This window comes from Globicephala melas, chromosome 4, assembly GCF_963455315.2.
Source record: "Globicephala melas chromosome 4, mGloMel1.2, whole genome shotgun sequence".
NCBI classification, from domain to species: Eukaryota; Metazoa; Chordata; class Mammalia; order Artiodactyla; family Delphinidae; genus Globicephala; species Globicephala melas.
In genome coordinates this window covers 73,326,892-73,346,022 of record NC_083317.1, presented here as the reverse complement: position 1 = coordinate 73,346,022, position 19,131 = coordinate 73,326,892, and positions in this window count along the sequence as shown.

Below are 19,131 nucleotides of genomic sequence, written 5' to 3'. Positions count from 1 at the left end.
TGGGGTTTATGGTAAGAGTGCATCTCAGCCTTTCCTACCTACTTCGATGAGGGTATTTTCTAATTTGCCAAAATGTATAGGAGTTGCTCAGGTAGCTTCTGGATTGTTTCAGAAGGAGTTCTTTCATGTGTAGCTGTAGATTCAGTGTGTGCATGGTAAGAGATAAGTTCAGCAGCCTCCTATATTGCCATCTTGGACAACATAAACCTTCCTCTCTTGCTGGAAATCACACACCTTCTGTCATGTGTTAAACTTGAATGGCCAGGCAGGTCCTCTCTTTCCTGTAGCTCCAACTTCTCCACCTCTTCTGGGTCATTCTCCTCAATTTATAAATATGTTCAGGCCTTTCTTTTATTTAAAAATAGCCGCTCTTCACCCTGCTGCCCTTCTCATTTCTCTTTTGTTATCCTTCTTGTATTAGTTAGGACAAGCTAGGTTATGCTGCTGTAACAAACAGCCCCAAATCTAACATAACAAAGGTTTGGTTTATTTTTCCTCACTCAGGCAATGTCCACTACAGGTCAAAGTGACTTTCCAGAGCAACTGTCTTCCATGTGGGAACACAGCAAAGCAGGCTGCTTTAATCTTGTGTCTCCCCCTTCTCAGCACAAGGTCTCCTCCACTTGCTGCAGCAGGAGAAGTGATAACCTCCTTCTAACTCTAAGGGGGAAAGAAAAGTTTCAAGGAAAAAAGAACTAAAAATTCACTAGAAGATTTTCACACCTTCACCAACTTCCTTGACTACAGATTCAATGTCTGCTGTCTCCACTTCCTTGCTTCTGAGTTGTACCTTAACTCCTGAAAATGGCTCCTGCCCCACACTCTACAGAAAATGCTAACTCTCCCAATGACCAATTATTGTCCTGGCTTTTCCTACTAGGATCGCAGGAATTCAGCCTCCTGCAGAATCCCCTTTACTGGGCTGTATTTTAATGTCTTGCTCTGGGCTTTTCTTGACAGTCATTATAAGAAACAGTCAGAATTAATTTTCTACATTTACTATGGAGTTTTTTTGGAAGAATTAGTCTAATAAATGCCCCCTTTTTCCTTATATAAACACTAGGTGAAAAATAATTTTAGAATTTAGTGCCAGCAAGAGTGTCTTCTCGCCTAAGAAAATATGTTCATATCTTTTACATAACATTCCATGGGTTTTTTTGTTGTTTTTTTTTTGTGGTACGCAGGCCACTCACTATTGTGGCCTCTCCCGTTGCAGAGCACAGGCTCCGGACGCGCAGACTCAGCGGCCATGGCTCACGGTCCCAGCCGCTCCGCGGCATGTGGGATCTTCCTGGACCGAGGCACAAACCCGTGTTGCCTGCATTGGCAGGCGGACTCTCAACCACTGTGCCACCAGGGGAGCCCATGTTTTGTTTTTTATACTGGCTACCAAGAAGCTTAGAACCAAACCGTATGATCCATTTTAATAGTAATATATATACAGACATCCAAATCAGAGAGGAAGAAGTAAAATTGTCTTTGTTTGCAGGTGATAGAATCTTATATAGAGAAAATCCTAAAGACTCCATCAAAAAACTGTTAGAATGAATCAATGAATTCAGTAAAGTTTCAGGATACAAATTCAACATACAGAAATCAGTTGTATTTCCAACACTAACAATGAAACATCTGAAAAAGGAAAAGAAATTTTAAAAAAGCAATCCCATTCACAGTAGCATCAAAAACAATAAAATGGTTAGGAATAAATTTAACCAAGGAGGTGAAAGATCTGTACATGACTCTGATGAAAGAAATTGAAGACACAAACAAAAGGAAAGATATCCCATGTTCATGGACCAGAAAAATTAATATTGCTAAAATATCAATAGTAACCAAAGTCATCTATATGTTCAATGCAATACCCATCAAAATTCCAGTGGCTTTTGTTTTTTTACAGAAATAGAAAAATCAATTCTAAAATATGTATGGGATCACAAAAGACCTCAAATAACCAAAGAAATTCTGAGAAAGAGAAATAAAGCTGTTGGCACCACATATTCCTGATTTCAAACTATACTATAAAGCTATAGTGATCAAAACAATATGGTACTGGCATAAAAATAGACATATAGACTAATGGAACAGAATAGAAAGCCCAGAAATAAATCCTAACAAATACAGTCAACTATTATTTGACAAAGTAGCCAAGAATACTTGATGGGGAAAGGATAGTCTCTTCAATAAATGGTTTTGGGGAAACTGGATAACCATATACAGAAGAATGAAATTGAACCCCTATCTAACACCATTCACAAAAATTAACTTGAAATGGATTAAAGACTTAAACATAAAAGCTGACCCATAAAACTCCTAGAAGAAAACATAGGGGGAAATTTCCTTGACATTGGTCTTGGCAATGATTTTTTTGGATATGACACCAAAAGCACAAGCAAAAAGAGCAAAAATAAATAAGTAGGACTACATCAAGCTAAAGAACTTATGCACAGCAAAAGAAACAATCAACAAAATGAAAGGCAACCTATGAAGTGGGAGAAAATATTTTTAAATCATATATCTGATATCCTAAATATATAAAGAGCTCATACAACTTAATAGGAAATAATCCAATTAAAATGGGCGAGGAGCTGAATATAAATTTTTCTGAAGAAGATAAATGGCCAATAGGTACATGAAAAGATGCTCAGTGTTGCTAATCATCAGAGAAATGCAAATCAAAACCACGAGATATCACCTCACACCTGTTAAAATTACTGTCATCAAAAAGACAAGAGGTAACAAGTGTTGGCAAGAATGTGGAGAAAAGAAAACACTTGTGCTCTGTTGGTAGGAATGTAAATTGGGATGACCACTATGGAAAATAGTATGGAGGTTCCTCAAAAAAATTAAAAATAGGACTACCATTTGATCCAGCAATCCCTCTTCTGCATATATATCCAAAGGAAATGAAAATAAGATCTCAAAGAGATATCTGCATTCCCATGTTCATTGCAGCATTATTCACAATAGCCAAGATATGGAAAAGCCTAAGTGTCCATCAGCAGCTGAATGGCTAAAAGAGATGTGGTGTACACATACACAGTGGAATATTAGTCAACTATAAGAAAGAAAGAAATCCTGCCTTTTGTGACAACATGGACGAAATGAGGCAATTATGCTAAGTGAAATAAGCCAAATAGATACTATGTGTATAATATCACATGTATGTGGAATCTAAAAAAGCCAAACTCAGAGACAGAGAGTAGAGTTACGAGGGGCTGGGGGGAGGGGAATTGGGGAGATGTTGGTCAAAGAGTACAAATTTCCAGTTATAAATAAGTTCTGGGGATCTAATGTACAGCATAGTGATTATAGTTAACAGTACTGTATTATACACTTGAAAGCTGCTAAGAGAGTAAATTTTAAACGTCCTCACCACAAAAAAAGCAATGGCAATTATGTGACATAATTGGGGTGTTAGCTAAAACTATGGTAGTAACCATTTTGCACTATATGTGTATCAAATCAACATGTTGTATACCTTAAATTTACACAATGTTATATGTCAGTTAAATCTCAATAAACCTGGAGAAAACTACTAATAATAATTTAGTTTACTTGCTTCCTCTTTTCCTCAGTCTCAATTTTCTCTACTTATCCGTCCAGCCTATTTGAAAGATACCTTTTCCTCTGAGATCTCAAATTTATTTTTTAAAGCATTGAGGGTATAAAAACTTTAAAAGGCCTTTTCTGACCAGACTGGAGAATCTACCTGTGGTGTTCCTAACCCTACAGCAGAGCTAGAGAGTCTCACATGATGCAGCTAAGCTACAATCAATCACAGTTATGTTAGAGAAGATGGGAGAAGGTACTCCAGGCAGCAGAAATCCTCAGCTCTTGTCTGAACCTTCCAGATTCTCCTGCCTGAGCCCCAGGACAGACACAGGAGATTCTGAAGAGAGAACAGATTCTGTAGCTGCTGAGTCTGCAGCATCCTTCCCCCTAGCAGCACAGGAAGGGAGTAAGTCACTGTATTCAGAGAACAAGTGGGACAGTAAACCAAAGGTCTGAGGAGAGAGCTTTGTCTAAGAAGAAGGCATGATGATCAAGATTTGGGTATCAGGGTGATGCTATCTTTGTAGAATTAAATGGGATGTTTTTCTAAACCAGAGGTCCCCAACCTTTTTGGCACCAGGGACCGATTTTGTAGAAGACAACTTTTCCATGGACCAGGGGGATAAGGGGATGGTTTCGGGGTGATTCAAGCACATTACATTTATTGTGCAGTTTATTTCTATTATTATTACATGTAATACATAATGAAATAATTGTACAACTCACCATAATGCAGACTCAGTGGGAGCCCTGAGCTTGTTTTCACTTGCCACTCACCTATAGGGTTTTGATATGAGTCTGCAAGCAATTGATTTTATTATGGCCTCTGTGCAGTCAAACCTCTCTGCTAATGATAATCTGTATTTGCAGCCGCTCCCCAGTGCTAGCATCACTGCCTCAGCTCCACCTCAGATCATCAGGCATTAAATTCTCATAAGGAGTGTGCAACCTAGGTCCCTCACATGCGCAGTTCACAGTAGGGTTCACACTCCTATGAGAATCTAATGCCGTCGCTGATCTGACAGGAGGTGGAGCTTAGGCGGTGATGCAAGCAATGGGAAGTGGCTGTAAATACAGATGAAACTTTGCTCACTGGCCCACCACTCACCTCCTGCTGTGCGGCCTGGCTCCTAACAGGCCACGGACCAGTACCAGTCCATGGCCCGGGGGTTGGGGACCCCTGTTCTAAACTCTGGGATAAATGACATGTGAATTGTGCTTTAAAGTTTTGACAGAATTCACCCATGGATCTGTTCTTTGAAATCTCTTTGACTCTTCTGATTCTTTTTCTATAATCACTCATTTTTTATTTTCCAAAGATTTTTGAATCTCTCAGCAAACGTAGCACAATGTTCTCTTTCATTTGAAAACAATGTCCTTTGTTCATGTAATTATATTCCCTTTCTCAAATCTAATGTTAGATATGTCTTCCCTTATTTTCTTAGTTAACTCTATTAGAGATTTGCCTATTTTTTTTTAATGAGCACCTAAATTGTTTATTAATTTTATTATTTTCCAGTTTGTTGATTTCTGCATTTGTTCTTCTGTCTTTCCTTAAGTCTGTTTGTTGGGAAGTATAGGAAGATTAGCCTCCTAACTTGAAGGTGGGGTCCATTTATTTTTTGTTAAATATCATTACCAATTAATGCTATAAAATTTCCTCCAAATATAGTTTTGGTTGTATTTCTTAGGTTTGATACATAGTTTCTTGTTATTGTAGTTTTACTTTACAAATGATTTATTTTCTAGCCATATTGCTTTGTTACTAGAAAACGTGGCCTCCAAGGTTTCTACCTTTTCAAATGTATTGTGTATTTCCTAATGATTCAGTGTGGTAGGCAGCTTCTGACAAGACTCCCAATGATCTCCATCTCCTGGTATTCATGCCCTTGTATAATCCCCTCTTCTATAGAGTAGACTGTACCTAGCGACTTGCTTCTAATGAGTAGAAAGAGTGTTGTGATGTCACTTTCAAGTTAACATTGTAAAAGACTGTGAATTTTGTTCTCTCTCTCTCATTTGCTCACTCTTATGAAAGTCAAATGTCATGTTGTAAGACCCACATGGCAAAAAACTGAGGGCAGACTCGAACCAACACCCAGTGAGGAACTGAATACTACCAATTGTCAATGTGAACGAGCTTAGAAGTAGATCCTTCCCAAGCTGAGCTTTCATATGAGACCACAACTTCAGCCAGCAGCCTTGTAAGTGACTCTGAGACAAAGGGCTCAGCTAAGCTGAACCCAGATTACTGGTCCACAGAAATTGTGATAATAAATATTGGAGGTTTTTTTTTTAATGTATTTGATATTTTTATTGAAGTATAGTTGCTGTACAATATTATGTAAGTTACAGGTGTATGATATAGTGAATCACAATTTTTAAAGGTTATACTCCATTATAGTTATTATAAAAGATTGGCTATATTTCCCATGTTATATAATATATCCTTGTAGCTTACTTTATACATAATAGTTTGTAACTCCTACTTCCCTACCCCTATATTGCCCCTCCCTGCTTCCCTCTCCCCACTGGTAACCACTAGTTTGTTCTCTATATCTGTGAGTCTGCTTATTTTTTGTTATATTTACTTATTTTATGTTGTATTTTTTAGATTGCATATACAAGTGATATCATACAGTATTTGTCTTTATCTCTCTGACTTGTTGTACTTAGCATAATACCCTCCAAATCCATCCATGTTGTTACAAATGGCAAAATTTCATTCTTTTTTATGGCTGTGTAGTATTCCATTGTATATATATACCATTTCTTTATCCATTCATCTGTTGATGGACACAGGTTGCTTCCATATCTTGGCAATTGTAAATAATGCTGCTATGAAAATTGGGGTGCAAGCATCTTTCTAAATTAATGTTTTTGGTTGTTTCCGATATATACCCAGGAGTAGAATTGCTGGAATATGTGGTAGTTCTATTTTTAGTTTTTTGAGAAATCTCTACACTGTTTTCCACAGTGGCTGCACCAATTTACATTCCCACCAACAGTGTACAAGTGTTCCCTTTTCTCCACATCCTCGCCAACATTTGTTATTTGTGTTCATTTTGAGGTTAGCCATTTTGACAGGTGTGAGGTGATATCTGCTTGTGGTTTTGATTTGCATCTCCCTGATGGTTAGCGACGTTGAGCATCTTTTCATGTGCCTATTGGCCATCTGCATTTCCTCTTTGGAAAAACATCTATTCAGTTCTTCTGACCATTTTTAAATCAGGTTGTTGGGTTTTTGATGTTGAGTTGTACAAGCTGTTTATATATGTTTTATACCAATCTGTTATTGGTCCTATTATTTGCAAATATCTGTTCCCATTCAGTAGGTTGTCTTTTTGTTTTGTTAGTGGTTTCCTTTGTTGTGCAAAAGCTTTTAAGTTTAATTAGGTCACAATTGTTTATTTTTGTTTTTATTTCATTTGCTTTAGGAGACAGAGCCAAAAAAGTATTGCCATGACTTATTTTAAAGAGTGCTCTGCCTATGTATACTATCTGGTCTTACATATAAATCTTTAAATGTAAGTTTTTTTTTTTTTTTGTATATGGTGTTAGAGAATGTTCTAATTCATTCTTTTGCATGTAGTTGTCCAGTTTTCCCAGCAACACTTATTGAAAAGACTGTCTTTTCTCTATTGTGTCTTCTTGCCTCCTTTTTCATAGATTAATTGACCATAAGTGTATGGGTTTTTTTCTGGGCTCTCTATCCTGTTTCATTGATCTCTGTGTCTGGTTTTGTGCCTATACCATGCTGTTCTGATTACTGTAGCTTTGTAGTATAGTCTGAAGTCCAGGAGCATGATTCCCCAAGCTTTATTTTTCTTTCTCAAGATTGTTTTGGCTACTCGGGGTCCTTTGTGTTTCCATACAAAATTTTAAATTATTTGTTCTATCAATAATTCTGTGAAAAATGCCATTGGTACGTTTTTAGGAATTGCATTGAATCTGTAGATTGCCTTGGATAGTATGGTCATTTTCACAATATTAATTCTTTCAATACAAGAACATGGTATACCATACCATCTGTGTCATCTTTAATTTCTTTCACCAGTGTCTTATTGTTGTCTGAGTACAGGTATTTTGTCTCCTTAGGTAGGTTTATTCCTAGGTATTTTATTCTTTTTGATGCGATGGTAAATGGGATTATTTCCTTAATTTCTTTTTCTGCTACTATGTGGTTAGTGTAAAGAAATGCAACAGATTTCTGTATATTAATTTTGTATCCTGCAACTCTACTGAATTCATTGATGAGGGCTAATAGTTTTTTGGTAGTGTCTTTAGGATTTTCTATGTATAGTATCATGTCACCTGTAAACAGTGACAGTTTTACTTCTTCCTTTCCAATTTGGATTCCTTTTATTTATTTTTCTTGTCAGATTGCTGTGGCTACAACTTCCAAATCAATGTTGAATAAAAGTGGCAAGAGTGGGCATCCTTGTCTTTTTCCTGATCTTAAAGGAAATGCTTTCAGCATTTCACCATTGAATATGTTAGCAGTGGGTTTGTCATATATAACCTTTATGATTTTCCCTCTATGCCTGCATTTTGGAGAGTTTTTATTATAAATTGATGTTGAATTTTATCAAAAGCTTTTTCTACATCCATTGAGCTGATAATATGGTTTTTATTCTTCAGTTTGTTAATGCAGTGTATCCCACTGATTTTGAAAAATCCTTGCATCCCTGGGATAAATCTCACTTGATCCTAGTGTATGATTCTTTTAATGTATTGTTGGATTTCGTTTGCTAGTACTTTGTAGAGGACTTTTGCATCCATGTTCATCAGTGACATTGGCCTGTGTTTTTCGTTTTTTGTGATATCTTTGTCTGGTTTTTGTATCAGAGTGATGTTGGCCTCATAAAAGGAGTCTGAAAGTGTTCCTTCCTCTGCAATATTTTGGAATAGTTTGAGAAGGATAGGTGTTAACTCTTCTCTAAATGTTTGGTAGAATTCGTCTGTGAAGCCATCTGGTCCTCGATTGTTGCTTTTTGGGAGTGTTTAAATTACTGATTTAATTTCTGTACTGGTAATTGGACTGTTCAGATTTTCTATTTCTTCCTGGTTCAGTCTTGGGAAATTGTACCTTTCTAAGAACTTGTCCATTTCTTCTAGATTGTCCATTTTATTGGCATATAGTTGTTCATAGTAGTCTCTTATGATCCTTTGTATTTCTGTGGTGTCAGTTGTAACTTCTCCTTTTACATTTCTGATTTGATTGGTTTGGTCCTCTTCCTTTGTTCCTTGATGAATCCAGCTAAATATTGATCAATTTTGTTTATCTTTTCAAAGAACCAGCTTTTGATTTCATTGATCTTTTCTATTTTTATATTAGTCTCTATTTCATTTATTTCTGCTCTGATCTTTATGATTTCTTTCCTTCTACTCACTTTGGGTTTTGCTTGTTCTTCTTTCTCTAGCTTGTTTAGTTGTAATGTTAGGTTGGTTACCTGAGATTTTTCTTGTTTCCTAAGGTAAGCCTGTATCGCTATAAACTCCCTCTTAGAACTGCTTTTGCTGTGTCCCATAGGCTTTGGACCATCATGTTTTCGTTTTCATTTCTCTCTAGGCATTTTTTAACTTACTCTTTGATTTCTTCAGTGATTCATTTGTTGTTCACTAGCATATTGTTTAGCCTCCACGTGTTTGTGGTTTTTGCAGGGGTTTTTTGCTTGTAGTTGATTTCTAGTCTCATTGGCATTATTGTCAGAAAAGACACTTGATATGATTTCAATTTTCTTACATTTATTGAGGCTTGTTTCGTGACCTAGAATGTGATCTAAGATGGAGAATGGTCCATGTGTATTTGAAAAGAATGTGTATTCTGCTGCTTTTGGATGGGATACTCTTTATCTATCAATTAAGTTCATCTGATCTAATGTATTATTTAAGGCAAGTGTTTCCTTACTCATTTTCTGTCTGGATGATCTGTCCATTGATGTAAGTGAGGTGTTAAAATCCCCCACTATTATAGTGCTACTGTCAATTTCTCCTTTTGTTTATTAATCTTTGCCTTATATATTTAGGTGCTCCAATGTTTGTTGCATATATATTTACAATTGTTGTATCTGCTTCTAGGATTGATCCCTTGATCACTATGTAGTGTCCTTCTTTGTCTCTTATAACAGTCTTTATTTTAAAATCTATTTTGTCTGATGTAAGTATTGCTACTCCAGGCTTCTTCTGATTTCAGTTTGTGTGGAATACTTTTTTCCATCCTCTCACTTTCAGTCTGTGTGTGTCTCTAGATCTGAAGTGAGTCTCTTGTAGGCAGCATATATATGGGCCTTGTTTATATATCCATTCAGCCATTCTATGTCTTTTGGTTGGAGCATTTAGATTCATTTACATTTAAAGTAGTAATTGATATGTATGTTCTTATTGCCATTTTGTTAATTGTTTGGGTATTTATTTATTTATTCATTTATTTTTGGCTGCATTGAGTCTTCATTGCTGCACGTGGGCTTTCTCTAGTTGTGGCAAGAACTGCAGTGCACAGGCTTCTCATTGCTGCAGTGCACAGGCTGCAGTGCACAGGCTTCTCATTGCAGTGGCTTCTCTTTGTTGCAGAGCAGGGGCTCTAGGCGCATGGGCTTCAATAGTTGCGGCATGCAGGCTCAATAATTGTGGCTCGTGGGCTCTAGAGCGCAGGCTCAGTAGTTGTGGCACATGGGCTTATTTGCTCCGCAGCATGTGGGATGTTACCGGACCAGGGCTCAAACCCACATCCCCTGCATTGGCAAGCAGATTCTTAACCACTGTACCACCTGGGAAGCCCCTGGGGGTTGTTTTCTGTATGTCTTTTTTTCCTTTTATCTTCTTTTGTTCTCTTCATTTGTGATTTGATGACTATCTTTATAGTTATGTTTGGATTCCTTTTTCTTTTTTGTGTGTATATCTATTACAGATTTTTGGTTTGTGGTTACCATGAGGTTTTTGTATAGCAGTCTATATATGTACATAATTGTTTTAAGTTGCTGATCTCTTAATATCAAATGCATTTTTAAAACCTCCATTTACTCTCCTCCCCTCACAATGACTGCTTTTGTTATCATATTTTACATCTAATTGTTTTGTATATCTCTTGACTGCTTATTGTAGATATAGATTATTTTTACTACTTTTGTCTTTTTGTGTGTGTGTGTGGGTGGATGATTTCCTACCTTTAATATATGTTTGTTTTTATTGGTGAGCTTTTTTATTTCATAATTTTCTTGTTTCTAGTGTGGCCTTTTCTTTTTTGCCTGGAGAATTTCATTTAACATTTGTTGAAAAGCTGGTTTGGTGGTGCTGAACTCTTTTAGCTTTTGCTTGTCTGTAAATCTATTGATTTCTCCATCAAACCTGAAGGAGAGCCTTGCTAGGTAGAGTATTCCTGGTTACAGGTTTTTCCCCTTTTATTACGTTAAATACATTGTGCCACTCCCCTTTGGCCTCCAGAGTTTCTGCTGAAAAAAATCATCTGATAGCCTTATGGGAATTCCTTTGTATGTTATTTTTTGCTTTTCCCATGCTACTTTTAATATTCTCTCTTTATCTTTAATATTTGTCTTTTTTTTCCACTTTTTTTTTTTTTTTTTTTTTTGCGGTACGCAGGCCTCTCACTGTTGTGGCCCCTCCCATTGCAGAGCAAGGCTCCGGACATGCAGGCCCAGTGGCCATGGCTCACGGGCCCAGCCGCTCCGCGGCATATGGGATCCTCCCGGACTGGGACACAAACCCGTGTCCCCTGCATTGGCAGGCAGACTCTCAACCACTGTGCCACCAGGGAAGCCCAATATTTGTCATTTTGATTACAGTGTGTCTTGGTGTGTTCCTCTCTGGGTTAATCCTGTATGGGACTCTCTGAGCTTCCTGGACTTGAGTGACTATTTCCTTTCCCAGGTTAGGGAAGTTTTCAGCTATTATGTCTTCAAATATGTTCTCAGACCCTTTCTCTCTTCTCCTTCTGGGACACCTATAATATGAATATTACTGCACATGATCTTGTCCCAGAAGTTTCTTAAACCATCTTCATTTCTTTTCTTTCTTTTTTCTTTTTTGTGTTCAGCATCAGTGATTTCTACTATTCTGTCTTCCAGCTCACTGATCCATTCCTCTGTATCATTTAGTCTATTATTGATTCCTTCTAGTGTACTTTTCATTTCAGTTACTGTATTCCGCATCTCTGTTTGGTAGTTCTGTATATTTTCTAACTCTTTATTAAAAACTTCTAGCCTCTCACTCTGTGCATCCCTTCTTCTCCAGAGTTCTTTGATCATCTTTATGATCATTACTCTAAACTCTTTCTCAGTAGAATGCCTATCTCCACTTCACTTAGTTTTTCTTCTGGGGTTTTATCTTTTTCCTTCATCTGGAACATGTTCCTCTGCTGCCTCATTTTGTCTATGTTGCTATTTGTATTTTTATATATGTGATAATTTATTTGCATTTCTTAACCCTGCAGAAATGGCCTGCTATAGGAGATATCTTATGTGCCCCAGTAGTGCACTCCCCTCTTGTCACCCAAGCTATATGCTCTAGGCGTTCCCACATGAAGGCTGCATATGTCCTTCTTTTGTGGTGGACTGACTATGTGGGTGGTCTAGTAGGCTTGTTTGGCCTCTAGCCCAGTTGGTTGCCAGGCCGTGCCTTGTGAAGATGGTACTGGTCTCTGGTGAGTGGGAGCTGGCCATGAAGTAGTTGGCTGCAAAGCCCTAGGGGGACCTGGGCTAGTGCTGCCTCACTGGTGGGCAGAGTGAGGGGCCAGAAGACTCTGGGGCTGTTGTTCACCCACTGGTGGGTGAAGCCATGTCCTGGGATTATTGCCAGACTATTGGCAGGCAGAGCTGAGCCCCAAATTCTTGCTGCAGGGCCCAGGGATCCCAGAGCTAGTGTCAGATCACTGGTGAGGGGCAGGGATACCAGTTCCCTACACAGTTGGGTATGGGGTACAGAGTGTCCTGAAGCTTTTGTTGGTCTGCTAGTGGACAGGGCTTTGGCCCAGCTGGTCCCAGGGTAGGATCTGGCCTGCTGTGCAGGCTGTGTCCACAGGTTGTGAGATTATGGTTTTCTTGCATCTGGTGTCTGTCCCCTGGTGGGTGAGGCTGGCCTAGAGGCCAGTGCAGGCTTCCTGGAGGGCAAGGCCAATGCCTGTACACTGGAAGATGGAGCTGAGTCTTGGCCCTCTGGTTGGCAAGGCTGTGTCTAGAGGCATGTTTATAGGTAGCTGTGGGCTCAGAAAGTTTTTAAGCAGCCTCTCTGCTGATGGATGGGGCTGTGTTCCCCTCAGTTAGTTGTTTGGCCTGATGTATCCCAGCACTGGTGCCTACAGGCTATTGGGTGGGGCCAAGTCTTGGCACTAATGAAGCAGAGGGAGGATCCCAAGATGGCGGCCACTAGTAGCAGTGTCCGTGAGGTAGAAGGAACTCCCATGTACGGCTGGGCCAATGTCTATGTCCCCAGGGTGAGCCACAGCCACCCCCAACCTCTCCAGGAGATTCTCCAAGACCAGCAGGTAGGTCTGGCCCAGGCTCCTATCAAATTACCTTTTTTGTCCTGGGTGCTGGAGCATGTGAGATTTTGTGTGTACCCTTTAAGAGTGAAGTCTCTATTTCCCTCAGTTGTGTGGGGCTCCTGAAATTAAACCTTGCTGGCCTTCAAATCCAAATGCTTTGGAGGCTCATCTGGAGGCTGGGGAGCCCAATGTTGGGCTCAGAACTCTCATTTCTGTGGGAGAACCTCTGCAATATATTTATTTTCTGGTTTTTCAGTTGCCCACCTGCATGTATGGGACTTGATTATATTGTGAGTCTTCCCCTCCTAACTGCCTCATTGTGGTTCCTTCTTTATGTCTTTAGTTGTAGAAGACCTTATCTGGTAGGTTCTGCTCTTTTACATCAATGGTTGTTCTGTAGATAGTTGTGATTTTGGTGTGCTCATGAGAGGAGGTTAGCTCAATGTTTTCCTCCTCCACCATCTTGGCTGACCTCCATAAATATTGTTATTTTAACCCCCTAAGTCTTGTGGTAATTTCTTATACTTCAATAGGTAGCTAGCTAATATATTTAGATTGATCAATGTGTATATATTTCATAATCTTTTTCTTTGGAGAAATGTTTTCTCTGTTCAATATATATATATATTATATATTATATATGTATAAAATAAAGTTTGTTTTTCTCTCAGCACTTGACATCAATGATTACTCCTCCTTGGGTGTTCCCTTGACACCACTCTTTGCTGATTCTTCTGACTTTTCTCTAGTAGGAGTGATCTAATTCAAGCCAAATATAACCTTCTCCAGAACTTTTCTGCAAAATTTACAATTAAAGGGGAAAAAAAGAACTTTCTATTAGAGTTGATAGAGTTTCCAGTGGTTATCTTGCTGCTTCATGCAGAGAGGCTGTAAGAAAATAAAGCCAAGCATATGAGGTCAGAGAGATAAGTGCCTGAGGCCTGAGGACACTGTTTGAGCCCGTAGATCCAGCCATGCTTGCATTCCTTAGACTTCCCAGATCCACACATAGACTTTTTGCCTAAACTAATTCAAGCTGGACTTCTCCCTCTTGCAACTAAACATCCTATTTAATATCACTCCCAGTATTATCTCCTATCTCAGCATTTTCCTGGAGTTTCCCACATCTCCAACTTCATACTGATTAAATCTACCTGGATTCCTTCACACACTAAACACATCCAAATAGTCATCTTTTCTACCAATCCTTCTCATTTCTTCAGGATCTCTGTTTCTTTAGAGGTGCCACCAACCTCTGAATTACTTAAATTTAAAGCCCCGAATTTTCTTCAAGATACCTTCTTCTCTCTTCATATTCTGTTGTTATCAAGTCGTCTATCCTTTCCTAATCATGGAAACTACCTGGCTCAGATCTTCCTCTTCTCTCATCTAGACTATGTCAGCAGCCTCCTCCCTGGTCTCTTTGACTCCCATCTCATGCCCTTGCAACTCACCCTGCACAGGTGACCTGGTGACTTTTCCTAAATTTCAGCTCTGATAACATCACTCCACTGACCAAAAGCTGCACTGGCTTCTCATTGCCCACAGAATAAATCTGGCATTAGGAGCCCTCTGGTCATATGGGAGCTGACACTTAACTGAACCCTTCCTGCTGCCATGTCTGGCCTGAGTCCTCTACCTACTTTACCTATCAAGTCTTCATAAAACCCTAAGAGTCTCTATCATTATGTCCATTTTACAGAAGGTAAGTTAACTCCAGAGGTCTCAGAGCTGGTAAATGTTATAGTGTTTGACCTGATTTTTACTCACTGTACCCTATTATACTGTGTAACATACCCTTATAGAAATATCTCCTTAGCTGTCACTTTACTAAAGATTACATTTCAGTAAAACTATTGTGTGACCCTCTCCAGTTCCCTCCTCCAGCTTCCCACCGCTATGTTTTACTTGTGCAGTCCCCTTGCCCAGGACGTTCTGGCCCATTATCACCACGCTTCAAGACCTAGCTGATGCCTCTTCCCCAGGAAGCATTCCCTGAAAATCCCAGTTAAAAGTAAGCTCTTCCCTCCATGAAATGCATTATTTAATTTGTTTTTTTAAAAATTCTGGGTAATTAACTCATGACAAGGTATAAAATACAACACATACATTTAGAATGATTTGGAATAAACCAAAATAGCCTTTGCATCCTGTTAACTAGTTTCCCTCCCCAGAGGCAATCGGTCCTAACAGTCTCTTAAATACCATTTTAGAGATATTCTGTGCATTTATAAGCTGATATATGGATTTTTCCTTTTTTTTTTGCAAATAATGTAGCAACATAGAATACCATAGACATTGTTCTGAATGCTGCTTTTTTCACTTTATTTATTGGAGACTGCTTCATATCAGATATGCTAAGCTGCCTCATGTCTGTCTGTCTGTCAGTCTCTCTTTCTTATAGAGAACTGTACTATCTATCCATCAGCCTTTTTAATTGAATTGGGCTTTATTCATATACATTTCAAATTCCTTGAGGATAATAATAGTTCTTTTAATTCCTTTATAACATAGCCCCTGGCATGGCTGGTCCACAAGTTGTGGAGTTTTCTTTGTTACTGTTTTTCTTTTAGAAGATTTTTAGGTTTACAGAAAGGTTGAAAAGGGTACAGAGTTCCCATATACTCTTCCTTTGTGCCTTTTTAACAACTGATAATACTCCTCATGTGGATGTTCCACAATTTATTAAACAAATCCCTACTGATAGTTATTTAGGTTACTTGCAATCATTTACAATGACAAAAGGTTGCAATTAATGCTCTTAAACATGAGTTATCTTGTACATGTGTAGGTATATCTGTAAGATAAGTTCATAAAGGTAGATTTGCTGGATCAAAGCATTGTGTAACTTTTGGCAGGATGTTGCTAGTGCTCTTCAGAACAGTTGTACCCACTTACACCCCCGTTAATAAGAGTGTAACAGAGCTTGTTTCTTCCCACCCTCACTACTTCACCACATTTTCCAGCTTTATTATCTTTGCCAGTCTGACAGGCAGTGGTTGTAGATCATTGTAATTTAATTTGCATTTCATTTTTATAAATGAAGTTGAATATCTTTTCATTTATTTAAAAATTATTTGTATTTTCTCTTCTGTGCATTTTCTATTCACATCATTTGCCCATTTTTCTATTGGGCTGTAGGTCTTTTTCTTATGGCTTTGTAGGGGTTCTTAAATATTAAGAGGCTTTTATTTATGATATAATTTGTAATTTTCCTAATTTATATCCAGACTTTATGATGTTTCTTTCTATACTGAGCTTTTTTTAAAAAATTATGTACCTAAATTTATGTGTTTCTTATGGATTCTGGGTTTGCAGTTATAGTGAGAAAGAACTTCCCTACACTGAAAAATGAAAAACAAAAAATCTCTCATGGTCTCCTATAATATTTTTATATTTAAACATTTGATCCATTTGGAAGTTTATTTTGATGCAAAACATGAAGTATAGATCCAAGTTAATTTTTTTCCAGACAACTAATGATTGTACCAATTCTATTTATTAAATAATCCATATTTGTATCACTTATTTGAAATGCCTTTAACTTGCTGGTGTATTTTTTTTTTTTTTTTTTTGTGGTTCTCGGGCCTCTCACTGTTGTGGCCTCTCCCGTTGCGGAGCACAGGCTCTGGACACGCAGGCTCAGCGGCCATGGCTCACGGGCCCAGCCGCTCCACGGCATGTGGGATCTTCCCGGACCGGGGCACGAACCCGTGTCCTCTGCATCAGCAGGCAGACTCTCAACCACTGCGCCACCAGGGAAGCCCTTGCTGGTGTATTCTTTTGGCTAATACTTCATTTTGGATTTCTATGCATTGATAATCAAAAGTGAAACGGGTTTGCAGTTTTCTTTCTTGTGTGTGCTTTTCTGGGTTTTGGTATCAATGTTATGTGTCATAAAAAGAATTTCCCTGTGCTCTGGAATAACAAGTAGCATTACTGCTATCTATCCTTTTAGATTTTCATGGAATTCTCCTGTGAAACCATCTGAGTCTCCTGATATTTTTAGTAGCTGTTTGACAATATTTTCTCTCTGTTCTTTATTAATTTTTCCATTTACATGTTCTGTTTGGGGGTAAGTTTGGGCAATATATACTCTCTTATAAAATAATCTATTTCATCCAGATTTTCAAAATGATTTGCATAGAGTGGAACAAAGTAACATCATACAACCCTCTTAGTTTGCTCTGTATCTGAGAATATTACCCTCTTATCAAGAAATAAGTTAATAACTAAATACATTAAAGATTTTCTAATCTTTAGATTAGAAAAATAATAAAAATTAATAAATCTGAGAACTGCTTCTTTAAGGTAAAAAAAAGATGAACTATTGGCCAACCTGATTAACCACTAATCTTTTTACTATCTCCATAGTTTTGCTCTTTCCAGAATGTCATATAGTTAGAATCATTTGGTTGTGTAGCCTTTACAGGTTGACTTCTTTCACTTAGTGAGATGTATTTAAGATTTATGTGTCTTTTAGTGACTTGATATCTCATCTCTTTTTAGCACTGAATAATATTCTATTGTGTGGATGTACCACAGTTTATTTATCCATTCACCTACTGGAGGACATCTTTGTTGTTTCCACGTTTTAGCAATTATGAATAAAACTGCTATAAACTCTTGTTTGTAGATCTTCATGTGGACATCTTAGTCAGCTAGGGCTGCTGTAACAAGATACCATAGACTGGGTGGTTTAAAAAACAGACATTGATTTCTCACAGTTCTGGAGGCTGGAATTCCACGGTCAGGGTGCTAGCATGGTCAGGTTCTGGTGAGAGCCCCCTTCCTGGCTTGTAGACAGCTGCCTTCTTCCTGAATCCTCACTAGTGGAGATCTGGTCTCTTCTTAAAAGGACACTAATCCCATCGTGAGGACCCCACCATCATGACCACCTCTAAAACTAATCACCTCCCAAAAGTCCCATCTCAAAATACTGTCACATTGGGGATTAGGGCTTCAATACATGAATTTTTAAAGGACACAAATATTCAGTCCTTAACAGTAGACATCTGCTTTCAACTTATGTGGGTAAGTAGCAAGTAGTGTCATGCTGGCAAGAGTGTATTAGCCTGGTAAGAAACCCCCAAACTGTCTTCCAAGGTGGCTGTACCATTTTCCATTCCCACCAGCAATGAATGAGAGCTCCTGTTACACCACATCCTCACCAGCATGTGGTGTTGTCAGTGTTCTGGAGTTTGGCCATTCTAACTGGTATGTAGTGGTATCTCATTGTTGTTTCAGTTTGCTTTTCCCTAATGGTATATGGTGTGGAACCTTTTTTCATATGCTTATTTACCATCTGTATATCTTTTTTTTTGGTGAGGTGTCTGTTTAGGTCTTTTGCCCACTTTTTAATCAAGTTGTTTGTTTCCTTATCATTGAGTTTTAAGAGTTCTTTGCATACTTTGGATAGCAGTCCTTTATGAGATATAATTTTTGCAAATATTTTTTCCCAGTCTATGTGTTGTCTTCTCATTCTCTTGTATCTTTCACAGAGTGGAAGTTTCTAACTCACAGAGTTGTCCACACTTAAGCCTTCAGCAATCGTTGATTACAATTCAGGTTTTCCTAACTTGGTACTGGTTCCCATGGAGGGTTCTGCTCTACTAAGTGGTGATTCTCTGTCTCTTCAGTTTTGGGGGCAGTGGTTTGCCCTGTGATCTCCCTTCTCTGACTGATCTAAGAAGAGTTGTTGATTTTTCAGTTTGTTCAGATTTTTACTTGTTATTAGGATCAATTGGCAAGTTCCAAGCTCTTACATGCTAGGCCAGGACCCAGAAGAAAAAAATTTGGTTTTATTTTTTTTAATTTAAATAATAGGGATTTTTGCTTCTAGTTTTATCCATTTTTATTTGTATTGCATTGAGATCAAAGAAAGTCTATAGTAGTTCTACTTCCTGGAACTTACTGAGCTTGCCCTTGTGGGTAGCAATAAGGTTTGATCATAGCCATCATATTTTATGTTGATTTTTGTTTCAGCACAGTCTGGAGGAAGGCCTGAGTCAAGGTGGTGGGGAAATGTGAGGAGAGGTCTGGGTATAGTAACAATTCTGTTCTATTTAGCTGTGGAGAAA